General features: G+C 48.6%; 1 protein-coding gene across 1 annotated transcript in view; it reads left to right on the plus strand.

Moving 5' to 3' along the window:
• Positions 1 to 13,297, plus strand: part of PRPF6 (pre-mRNA processing factor 6) — a 349,710-nt gene that overhangs the window by 137,073 nt on the left and 199,340 nt on the right. The window lies entirely within an intron of this gene.

Here is a 13,297-nt window from a genome sequence, read left to right on the forward strand (position 1 = left end):
GTTAATCCCTCCACGGAGGCAGCACAAGCTTCCTCACGCTGCATGCGAGTATTAGTCCTTCGATGAGACAGCACAAGCTCCCCCACGCTGCCTGTGAGTATCAATCCCTCCACGGAGGCAGCACAAGCTTCTGCACGCTTCCTGGGAGTATTAATCCTTCCATGGAGGCAGCACAAACTTCCGCATGCTGCCTCGGAGTATTAGTCCTTCTCTAGAGCCAGCACATGCTTCTCCACTCTGCCTGTGAGTATTAATCCTTCAATGTAGACAACACAAGCTTTCCAATGCTGTCTCTGAGTATTAATCCTTGCATCGAGGAAGCACAAGCTTCCCCACGCTGCCCTTGAATATTAATCCTTCTCTGGAGGCAGCATAAGGTTCCCCACACTGCCTGTGAGCATTAATCTTTTAATGGAGGAAGTGCAAGCTCCCCCACACTGCCTGTTAGTATTACTCCTTCTGTAGGGGCAGCACAAGCTTCCCCACACTGTCCGTGAGTATTAGTCCTTCAGTGGAGGTAGCACAAGATTTCCCACGCTTCCTCTGAATATTCATCCTTTCATGGAGGAAGCACAAGCTTCCTCACACTGCCAGTTCATATTAATTCTAGGAGGTAGTGAAAGCTACCTGCGAGTATTAATTCTTCCATGGAAGCAGCGCAAGCTACCCGCTACTGCCTGTTAGTATTAATCCTTCCATGGAGGATGCACAAGCTTTCCCACACTGCCTGTGAGTATTAATCCTTCCCTGGAGGCAGCACAAGGTTTCCCACACTACCTGCAAGTATTCTTCCTTCCATGAAGGCAGCAGAAGCTTCCCCAAACTGCCTGTGAGTATTAATCCTTCTCTTGAAGCAGTGCAAAGGTCCCCCCACTTCCTGTGAGTGTTTCTCTTTCCATTGGAGGCAGTGCAAGGTTCCTCACCCAGCCTGTGAGTATTAATCCTTCCATGGAGGCACCATAAGCTTCTCCACTCTGGCTTTATTAATCCTTCAATGGAGGCAGCACAAGCTTTTTAACGCTGGTTGTAGTAATCCTTTCATGGAGGCAGCACTAGCTTCCCCACACTGCCTGTGATTATTAATCTTTTAAAGGAGGCAGTACAACTGTCCTCAGCTGCCTGTGAGTATTGCTCCTTCTCTAGAGCAGCACAAGCTTCCCCATGCTGCCTGTGAGTATTAATCCTTCCATGGAGGCAGTGCAAGGTTCCCCATGCTGCATGTGAGTACTATTCCTTCCATGGAGGCAGTACAAGCATCCCCAATCTGCCTGTGAGTATTATTCCTTCCATGAAGGCAGTGCAATCTGCCTTTGAGTATTAAACCTTCCATGGAGACAGCATAAGCTACGCCACGCTGCCTGTGAGTATTAATACTTCCATGGACATAGCACAAGCTTCCCCACACTGCCTGTGAGTATTAGTCCTTCCATGGAGGCAGCACAAGTTTTCCAATGCTGCCTGTGAGTATTAATTCTGCCCTGGAGGCAGCACAAGGTCCGCCAGACTGCCTGTATTATTTCTTCCATGGAGACAGCACAGGTTTCCCCACTCTGCCTGTATTAATCCTTCCATGTAGGCAGTACAAGCTTCCCCACATTGCCTGTGAGTATTAATCCTTCTCTAAAGACAATCCTTCAATGTAGGCAGCACAAGCTTTCCAATGCTGACTCGGAGTATTGATCCTTCCATCGAGGCAGCACAAAGTTCCCCACACTGCCTGTGAGTATTATTCCTTCTATGGAGGCAGCAGAAACTTCCCCACACTGCCTGTGAGTATTAATCCTTCTCTGGGGGCAGCGCAAGGTTCCCGCACTGTCTGCGTGTATCAGTCTTTCCATGGAGACTGCGCAAGACTCCTCACACTGCCTGCCGGTATTATTCCTTCCATGGTGGCAGCACATGCCTCCCAACACTGCCTGTGAGCATTAATCCTTCTCTAAAGACAGCACAAGCATCTCCATGCTGTCCGTGAGTATTAATCCTTCAATGTAGGCAGCACAAGCTTTCCAGCGCTGGCTCTGAGTATTAATCTTTCCATGGAGGCAGCACAAGCTTACCCATGCTGCCTGCGAGTATTAATCCTTCCCTGGAGGCAGCACAAGGTTCCTCACACTGCCTGTAAATATTATTCCTTCTATGGAGGCAGGTCAAAGTTCCCGCACTGTCGGCGTGTATCAATCCTTCCATGGAAGCTGCGCAAGATTCCTCACCCTGCCTGTCCGTATTATTCCTTCCACGGAGTCAGCGTGCGCCTCCCAACTCTGTCTGTAAGTAGTAATCATTCTCTGGAGGCAGCACATGATACCTCACGCTGCCTGTGCTGCCTGTGAATCTTAATGCTTTTCTAGAGGCAGTGCAAGGTTCCCCGTGCTGCCTGCGAGTATTAATGCTTCTCCAAAGTGAAGCACAAGCTTCCCAACGCTACCTTGGAGTATTAATCTTTCTTGGAGGCAGTGGAAGGTTCCCCACGCTGCCTATGTATATTAATCCTTCACTGAAGGCAGCACAAGCCTTCCCACATGCCTGTGAGTATTAATCCTTCCATGAATGCAGCATACGCTTCCCCACGCTGCCTGTGAGTAGTAATCCTTCTCTGGAGGCAGCACATGCTTCCCCACGCTGCCTTTGAATATTGATCTTTCTCCGGAGGTAGTGCAGGGTACCCCACGCTGCCTGTGAGTATTAATTCTTCCATGGAGGCAGCACTAGCCTCCCCACATATTTGTGAATATTAATTCTTCCATGGAGGCAGCCCAAGCTTCCCCACGCTGCCTGTAAGTATTAATCCTTCTCTGGAGGCAGTGCAGGGTTCCCCCACGCTGCCTGTGAGTATTAATGGTTCTTGCGGTAAGCACAAGGTTCCCCCATGCTGCCTGTGAGTATTAATGCTTCTCTGGAGGCAGTGCAAGGTTCCACCACCCCTGCCTGTGAGTATTAATCCTTCTCTGGAGGCAGTGCAAGGTTCAACCACGCTGCCTGTGAGTATTAGTGGTTCTTGCAGGAAGCACAAGGTTCCCCCATGCTGTCTGTGAGTATTAATGCTTCTCTGGAGGCAGTGCAAGGTTCCACCACCCCTGCCTGTGAGTATTAATGCTTCTCTGAAGGCAGTGCAAGGTTCAACCACCCCTGCCTGTGAGTATTAATGCTTCTCTGGAGGCAGTGCAAGTTTCCCCCATGCTGCCTGTGAGTATTAATGCTTCTCTGGAGGCAGTGCACGTTTCCGCACTGTCGTGGAATAAATCCTGTTCTAGAGGCAATTTTGCATTGATCCAGGCTTGTCGGGGTACTGAATGTATGGCCTATATGTTGGCACTGCCAGCAGTGGTGTCTGGTACCTCCAGTCATGGAGCGCTTATGATGGGCACCTGATTTCTCAAACCTCCAACTACTGGCTCGTGCTCACAGTGGCTCATGCTCACAGCGGCTCATGCTCACAGCCCCTAGAGTGAACCTTGGCGTGTGGGGAGTGGGCAATGCAAGCCTCAAACAAACCAGTCAGATCGAAACTCCGGTTGTGTTACAGCGCTGGTCATGGTCTGCACACTGCAAATGCAGCTGTGTTAGTCTTGGCACTGAAGCTTGTTTCCAAGCCGCGGCCTCCATCCTGGCGTGAAGCGGAAGTGATGAAGCTTCACATTAAGGTGTCAGCAGCCTGCGAGGCTCTTATGTGCATTGCAGGCAGGGGGGGGCAGTCTGGTCTCATCTGCAATTTTTCACTTTGGTGGCTGTTACCATGGTGGGGATGAGGCATGGGGGAGGGAAGTGCCCGATCACATTGAATGTTCAATAGCCTGGATTAAAACCGGGCTGCATGTTTCTGCTGTTGGGGATGTCATCAACTGCTTTTTTCCAGCTGATGAAGTGTATGAGGATCCTCAGGCGGTAATCCTTATTGAGTCCCACTAGGAGAATTAAGCTTGAAAAGTGTGCCACGTTGCTGTTTTTGACACTAGGTACAAGCCTGTGGATTGATTACATCTCTTTGATAGCATTTCCCTTCGTTGTGTTAGTTGATGGTCCCACTGAAGTAGACCGAGAGACTCCAAAGTCACAAAAACTGGGCAGCCGGTAACTCTACACGGAAAACAGCGACGATTTCGAGGGCCCGATAATTTGCCAATACTGGACTGCACTGGATGTGATCACACCAAGTCCTGACTAAGCCTGGGCGATGAACTCCGCTCCTCTCGCGGATTTCAGCGGCGAGATTTCTCACTGTGGGCGGTCGGATTTTTCGATGCGAGTGGTCACGTATGATCGCGACCACTCGCGTTGAGAAACTGTCTATTCGCATTGAGAATGCCGCCGCTCGAGTTGAAAATCGACTGGAGCAGCAAAAAGGAAGCAGCGCCCCCTTGCGCTGTGCTTGGTGACGTTTGCGATAATTTCATAGCGCGGAAAAACATCCGGCACTGAAAATTACTGTGAACTGCATTTTTCTAACGCACTCCGCCGGGATCTGTCGTGGAAAGGGGGCAAGTGCATTTTTATAGCTCATTATTAGGACATTCCATAATAAGTTGGGAGCTCATTTTAATAAAAAGTAAATCCGTGAATAATAAACATCGTTATTAGCTGAATTAAAGGTGCTTTGGATAGCTGACTTGCAATGCAGGCCATGATCATAGTGATCAAGGACCGTAGATAAATTGATGAAAAGTAGCAACAAATGAACCAGGAGGGTTTAAAAGCTAGTGCCTGTGGGGTTGGGAGGGAATTACTACCTTAGTATAAGTATTACAAGTAATAATTGTTGAACCCGGCTAAATCAAATGTTTTGCTAAGTCACAGGAATCTAAATTTCGCCAAATTTCCCTGTTTATTTCTATGTTTGACAGACTGCCTTCCTCCTCAAAGGGATGTACCTTAATGACGTCTTAATTTGTGTGTTCATTGTGTGTTGAGATGCACAAAGCTCTCTCTTAGGCACAGATGCTGTAGTAAGCCAGGCTTCTTTGCAGATGTCCGCCCACTTTTGCCCCCATTTGAACTATTCGATGCTAGTTTTTCGACTCTGACAGTGCACTGTAGCCTGCTAACCAGGCTCCAGTGCCCGTGTTCTTTCCCCTTTGTAGGAAGGTGGAATCTGACTAATGGTTGCCCCCAACTTTTTGCCTGGTATTTGAGTGGTTTTTGACTAGTCTGGCTGGGATCCTGCTATCCAGGACCCCAGCCTATCTGCTTTCTCCCTAAAACTAATGTGAAGTACCCTAGGTACAAACTAATTGGATGCTGAGGATGCCCTGACAGTCCCTTGTAGATGGTACCCCAGGTACCCAGGGCATGGGTCCCTCAGTAGGCCTACCAGGGCTGCAGCACTTATTGTGCCACCCTAGGACAGCCATACAAACTGACACCACCAGACCACTACTGTAGTCTGGGTAAGGTGGTGCTAGCACCCCTTACAGGGATATAGGTATCCTATATCCCACCCCATTACAACACATATACTCTCATAGGTCACCCCTATAGCAGGCCTTGGTAATCCTACAAGGCAGGGTGCTGAGGTACGTGTGAGGGGGGGACCCCTACATGAGTAGGGCCTCTCTGCAACCTTCGTAAAATCATTGCTGGGTTGTTTGTAGTGTAGCCATACCATATACTCTTAACCGCATTATAAGTCTATTGCGATAACGCAATAACTTGAGAATGGCTACACAGAACCATATCGTGTTTGGTATCAAACATGTAGGAATCATACCCCCAGTCCAGCCATGGGCATAAGGGTACGATTCCCCCCTGCTAGAGGGGCGATATGGGAAAAGCGGCAGAATTTAGACACCAATTTAAAAGTGCACAAGTTTCACAAAATGGCTACTACCCGCCACCTACACGACCCTGGCTGGCTGTTGCTGGGGAAAACCCGAGCCTCGCCAACTGGCCAATAGGGCTCCTGTGGCAGGGAGGTGCTAGCATCTCCCCAGAGAGGATAATGTGGATTGGAACAGGGTGGGTGCACCAAAAGTCCTTTCAGAGTTGCACGTAGGCAGTTGCAGAAGCCTCATTCTGCATACACCGCTTGGAACCGGTTCAGGGGCATCCTGCCCCTCGCCCAGGCGGGAAACACACAAAGGGGAGAGGGTGTAGCTACCCTCTCCCGCCTCACCTACCATTGGTGGACACTACTCTGGACACTCCCCTAATCTTGGTGATAAAGGTGAATAGCGTGGCCCCAGAGCCTCCGATTACTTTTGAACTTTACAGTCTTTACCTTCGACTTGCTGCTGCCCAGCTGACGGAAGAAATCTCCCTTGGGATAAAGGAGTTATCCCCCTGCTTGGCAGGCACCTGAAACGCTGCAAGTGACCCAGTTGGAACTTCCCTGCTCTCACGAACTTCGACGCCTTCCAGAAACCTTGAGGTGGGTTTCCAGCGCATCCCAGAGGCCAGTGAGTGTGCTCAACGAGTTTGGGCACCGTGGACCGCGTGGGTGCCGAGATCCCCAATACCCCGAGACACCGGCCACCTCTTGCGTAGCACACGACCCTGACCAGTGGGGAAGTTGTGCTTTGGCCCGTTCACGAGCCAACCACTCTACAGCAATTGTGCCAAAGACCAGCGCCCTAGCCCCCTCCGGTGGCCCGTGGGTGCCCTTTTACGCACGCCAAATTGCCGCCTCCCACGGTCCCTTGTCTCTCGACTTGTGGGCCCTAGCGGAGGTCTATCTTTGAAAACAAGAGTTCCCCTGGTTGCTCCAGGCCTGCTCTATTGTCTCCTCGAAGGAGACCTCTCCCAGACCTCGTGGGTCTGCACTGTAGCAGATTTGTTTATTTTTCGTGGGTTGCGGTTGCCAAGGCTTAGTGGATCCAATCCGGACACTAACACCGCAGCGACCCTCATCTGACGTGGGACAGTCGCCCTGCTGAAGCTGGCCTTCCTTGAAGCCTCCCGGAGCCCTTGGCTGCAGACCCAAGCTACACCACTTTCCACCTGAAGCACCCGACATCGAAGGGCTCCTTGCTTTGAGCCTCCTGGTCACTTTGCCGTGACCCAGACTCTGTCCCCTCTGCTTTCAGGTACTTCTCTACAATCTTCACATCTTTGATCTTCACGGCATCATCGACGCTTTTGGCTAGCAGAACTTTTGACTATTTTCCCATTGAAAATCAGCCCGCGACCCGGTTGCAGAAACGACCTATGCACCCGGCTTCCCTGGGGCAGGTAACAGTGGTACTTCGGTACTCCCGTGGTAGTGGGCTCTTCAAAAGCTTAAGTCTGAAGTTTTAACTTTGTACTCCTGCTAGAAGTATTTTTAAACTGTTTATTTCCAACCGCGACATTCTCCATAGGCTGTAATAGAGATCCCGATAGCAGCTTCTTGTACTGCACGTGCCTCCCGTGAGTCCCCTTCCTCATAACCTGGGGTGGATTCTTAAGGGGCCAGCGATCCTGAATGCCCTAGGCATTGCCTGTAGAATTGTCGTGGTTCTTATGCCACTTTTTTAGTATATGGTTTGGTCCCCCCCCTGGGGCCCAATGTTAATAGTGCTTTTTATTGTGTCTATCAATGCTTGTTTGATATTGTAACTTTGCCACAGCTTCATAAAGAGACTGTGGGATTCTGTCTAGAATAAATACGTATATTTTATATATATACCTGTGTGGGCTACTCTTTCATTTGGTTATTCAAGAGGTTATTATGGTAAAACAATAAGCTTAACACTCCTTCAAGACTTAGCCTGAAGGCTGCTCTCCACAGCTACCACTAGGATAGCTTTCTTTAAAGGTTGTCTTAAACCTATCATCAATAAGAGTCGAATTGGACTGGTGCAAGGTGTCCCTATAACTAGGAGACAGCATATGCCAGGCCAACTTCTCACACCCTTAAACTGGCATGTTCAATTGTAACCCAATTGACAAGGACTTAGGCACCCTGGTAAGTCCCTAGTAAATGGTACCCTTGGTGTCAACGGAATGGGTTCTAAAGAGGGTCCCTAAGGACTGCAGCATGTCTTATGCCACCCTAAGGGACCCACAAAAACATTACATGCAGACTGCCGCTGCAGGCTGTGTGAAAGGGCACAAGCCCTCCTGAAAACAAAACATTGTACATTCCATGCATGCAGTGCCCATACACTGCATATACTATATGTAAGTTACCCCTACAGCAGGCTTAAGAGCTCTAAGGCAGGGTGCATTATATTACATGTGAGGACATATCTGCACGAGCAAATATGCTCCTGTGATGTCTAGATCGATTACTAGATATTGCAAGTGATCAGGGAAGCCATCTTAAGTATATGTACTGGGCACTGGTCAATATGAATTACCCAGCTACATAATGGATTCACTGAAAATAATAGTGTTTGGTATCAAACACCTCATCTTAATAAAACCATATCGGTGCCAGTGTGGGGTTTATTATGCCAAGTACCCAGAGGGCACCGTAGAGGTGCCCCTTGAAAGCCTGCCAGTCCTCTAGTGTGCTGGCTGACTGGTATCGATCAGCCTCCCACCACTGATCCCCTGGAAGTGAGAGCCCACACTCTCGGAGGACAGTAACAATGCCTTCTCCGGAGGAAAGTGTTCACACCTTCCCCAGGAGGATGGCTCGTGATTTAGCATATCAAGGAAAGGTACTTCAAAGCTGATGTATGCTGTTTTGAGCCACTTATCTAGATAGGATACTCATTTAACCCCTTCGGTGCTCATGACGGAACGGTTCCGTCATGAGCCACAGTTGAGCTGTGCTCATGACGGAACCGTTCCGTCATGACCACGCCCGCGCAAGAAACCGTCAGCACAGCGGCGGAATTTGCGCAGCATGGAAGGGGTTAAAGTTTTGAGCTACCGGGTTTTTGTGTACATTAATGTTATTTTCCCTGCCCTAGGAACACCCATACAAAGCAGGGGGGCCCTTTGTCTCCACTAAGTCCAAAATCTGCACATCCTTCCTAAAATCCTTAAAGGAACGTTCAGCATCCCAACAACCAGTAGAGATCTTCCTTGAAGTGGAGGAGCCACTTCCCTGCAGTTTGCAGACACCAACTGCATCTGCCCAGTACACAGGTTCTGCTGACTTCTGGGTCCACTAAGGTAGGAGCACCCCAGAAAAGAGGCTCCGGGAGGTCAGATCCATCTCCATGCCGAGTTTGGAGACGCCAGGACCCCAGGAGCAGCCCAGCACCCATGCCCTGGGTACCGGAGCAGTTGCAGTAACCAAAGCTTGTTAAGTGTCCAAGCCGGACACCAACCCTGCCAAGAACGACCTTCCGACGAGGAACTTTCTCATCAGAGAGGCCAGCACAGAGAGTGGCCCTGCTTTCCTATTCCCATCACCAGGTTGACCCCCCAAGAAGCGAGAGCCTCTAATACAAGTGACCAGATGGAAACAACAACTCTGCAGTGAGCCACATAACCAGATTCGGAGCCGACCAATGGTGCCCCCTTGCTTCAGAGATCGTCAAGAACCGAACCCCCACCCTCCCTTCACCCCCTTTGGGGTCCCCATTTCCAGCCTTTTTCTCTCAGGTACTTTTTCCCATGGACTTCAGAGGTAGCATTCAAGGCTACCCTTGCGACCAGCACCCTATGCAGTGTATGTTTCTCCTCCTATAAGATAACATTACTGCGTTAAAGGCTCATGTCTTAAATCTGACAGCTGTGATTTTCTACTGTTTCACTTGTAAAAATCTATGTCTAAAGTACTTACCTGATACCAAAGTTCTTGGTGTCTAAAAATATATAAAAATCTGTTATTGTTTAGGTCGAGCCTGAGCCAGCGCGCATGCGTTGCTCTGTGAAACTTATTGTAGATGAGTAGCGAATAGAAGCCCTCCCACTCTCCGCCCATGTTTGCTGTTGGCTTGTGTCATAGTCTGTCCTAAATGCTAGCTTCTGATTCATCAATAGGCTTATTAGTCCCTCCTTAGTACCGCCTCCTCTTCATTTGTCACCTCCCAAGGCGACTGGCCCCTTTAGTTTGAGTTACATGGTACGTGGTATTTAGACTGTGAGCACTATTTTCTTTAATGAGGTTCTCCTACTGCCTTCTTCACCCCCCCTCCTGTTGTCTGTGCCTTCTACCCCCCCCCGCACTCCCGTTGTCCGTGCCTTCTCCCCCTCCCGCACTCCCATTGTCCGTGCCTTCTCACCCCCCGCACGCCCATTATCCGTGTGTCCCCCCCCCCCCACCCTCCTTCCCATTGAATGCTCGATGCATTGTTATACATATGCAGGTTTTATATTTGTATATTGTATCCCACAAAACACTTCGGAAGCTGCAAGTCTTTGGAATACATAGCTTTGTACAAAAGTCATATATATTAATTTATGGGAAACCGTGCACAACTAATCCACTCGAAAGAAGGAATTTAATTTTTCAGAAGTTACCATTCCTTCACTTCTGATTGCACAAGGTAATTGCCTCAGTTTAGAAAGCAGCCTTTCAAAAGTGATTTTTCGCTCATTCTCCCTAAGTAGCAGTTCTATTTTAGACGGGTTCTTAACACATTTGATTTCCACCCTGGATTGAACAATTTGCATTCGCGGATAATTAAGACAGTTAGCTTACCATTCTTCCCACTCGTTAGGGAATTACAGACTTTGAAATGTAATGATAGCAGAAACATCAGTAGTAATTTAACCGCCATAAACATTGTGTGTAAAACTCTCTTCCTGCCCACGCATAACCAGGGCAAAGCAGGCACATAAAATGATGTGTCATCATGGGTTTATCATTCGTACAACTCTGGATTTTCTTTTCCTCTGCAAAGTAAAGAGCACAGCTTATGGAAATAATTTTTCAGCACACCCACCACTCTAACGACAAGTGAAGGCTCAATGTATGTGTTCCCGAACACTGGGAAGATCAATTCATTTCTTATTGGCTACCGTATAACAAGCATTTGCAATGCAATAGGTCTCGCATTTACGCGAGTTTAAGCTATTGACATTATAAATGACAATGCATTTTATTTGTTTTAAAAACCAAAACATAAATAAAAGGCATTGTCATTTACAATGCCAATAGCTCAAACTCGCGTAAATGCGAGACCTGTTGCCGTGCAAATGCTTGTTCTAAATTGGTCTTCAGTTTCTTCTTGTGTGTGTCTCGTTTATTGACCCTGTGTGTACAACAAATGCTTAACACTACCCTCTAATAAAACTAAACTGTTCGCCCACACTACCACAAAAGAGAGCTTTTGAGATTATTAATTTAAGCCCTGTAAACTAATAAGGGTCGCTTGGACTCCCTGCATAGTGTACCCCATTTTGGTGCTCTACATAGAGAACCATCTTCCTACAGATGCTTATTGTCCTGGCAGTACCTTATGGATGGCAGTGTAAACCAGAATAAATATCATGACTGCGGTAGTCCCGCTAAGTGCAAGTTTTATGAGGCAAAATATGTTCTCTCTGCATCAGATATACACAGTGGAGAATCTGTTTCACCACCTAGTATTTGATGACTGAAGCCTCCCACGCAACAACCACCAAAGGACTCGCTGTAGAACAGCTGCAGAACAAGAGAGGCCATACTTGGGGGGAGGGGGGGGGGAAGCAGTCGTTTTCAACTTGTCGTACATACAGCTTAAATACTTCACAAGGTTATCAATGTTCCCTCTCCGTAAGTCTGAAAAAAAGGGGGTAAAAATAAGGTCTGCTGGCCTCACGTTGAGCTGTCCATTGCAAGGATGGTAATTAGATGCATAGTGTAATGGTATTGCCATTTACTAGTAACATATGTAACAAATACAACTTCATCCCTTCCCTCCCTAACCCTCCCACTCCTGGTCCTACAGTATTTTCTATGTCCAATAGGACTGCAAATAGGAGTATTATCTGAATGGCTCGCACTGGGGCTCAATAATCCTGCAATACTGTGTATGTATAGGACACGGACTTAAGGTCTGCTGTGGTATAGATACCTATTCTCACTACGTGGCTACAAAGCTTGGGTTCCCGGAAGGGGCATTAAGTCAATTGATTCAAACTCGTGCAACAATGCTTCCCAGTCCATGGAAACGGGTTGTCTCCGAATCCCCTGTTCCTCCTCTCTTCTAAGGGCTGCTCCCTCAGCCTTCCCCCCCCCCCATTGTATCATGTCGGCTTGCCAACTGGTTACTGCTGGGCACCTGGGGGACTTCCACCTCATAGTAAGAGTTCTTACTGCTAAAATGAGTGCAAGGTCTATGAATCTGTCGTGCTTTCTGGACTCTTGAGCGTTTGCGGAGGCCCATTAGACAGTACAGGGCATCGTCTGATATAGAGATGTGTGTGGTATCGCCCAACGCTTGACGGATTCCCTCCCTGTAATTCCGGATACGTGGACAAGACCATAGCATATGGAGAAAGTCCGCTTCATCCCCCTTACAGCGGGGGCAGTTGTGTGAGGCATCAGGGAACATACGATGGATCCGCTTGGGGGTGAGATATGCCCGGTGCAAGATCATAGTCTGGATGAATTTTAGTTTGGCATTACGGGAAACTTTTTTGGGGTGTTCTAGCATGCACTGCCATGCCTTATCTGTAATCTCCGAGTTATAGTCCCCAGACCATTGCTCTCTTAGTGAAGTTAGCGGGGTCACCGCGTGCGCCCGTATTCCTGTGTATAGCCAATGCACCAAATGTCCCCCTTTCCCCATATAATGTAACAAGTGTACTAGGTTGTGTTGTTGGGGTTCGCTACGCTGTGGCGCCCAGGTATTCTTTATGGTGTGGGATATGGCGGCATATAGTAAATATAGACGTGGTGAGGCCCCTGTACTCTGTATGAAGGTGTCGTGGTCCATCAGTTGTCAGTCAGTAAAGAACGCTCCAATGTCCTCCACTCCAACCTCCATCCAGTCCTGTATGGTGGTCTGCGGTGTGGGGATACCTAGAAGAGGGATGTTCGGTGAGTAAGGAGTAGCCTTGGAAGTGTATGCTAGTGCCTTCTTCCAGCAGTGTAAAGCAGTGTGCAATAGGAGGGGGCCATCTGAAGGGATCTTAACCTTGGGTAGCAACAGAGAGTGTAGCCTCCCCTGGTCCAATTCTCCCGAGGAGTACCTGATTTCTTGTAAGTGTCTCCCCGCGGTCCAATAGGACAGCCACTGGAGCTGACTAATATAGTAGTAGGCACGGAAGTCGGGAACTCCCAAACCCCCCTTGCCGCTCTCGAGTTGCAGTTTCCGCAGGCTGACACGTGGGGGGAATGTTGATGTACAAGTGATAACACGTGCCACCTCCCCTTTGTATGCGGGCCAGCTTCATACTCCACAGTATACTGCGCTGTGGAAATACACCTGCAGACCAACCTAACCACAAATTGCCAATGCAATGCTGTATTTATTGTGGAGGTATTCTGCTGGAACAG

The sequence above is a fragment of the Triturus cristatus genome, chromosome 7, assembly GCF_964204655.1.
Source record: "Triturus cristatus chromosome 7, aTriCri1.1, whole genome shotgun sequence".
NCBI lineage: Eukaryota > Metazoa > Chordata > Amphibia > Caudata > Salamandridae > Triturus > Triturus cristatus.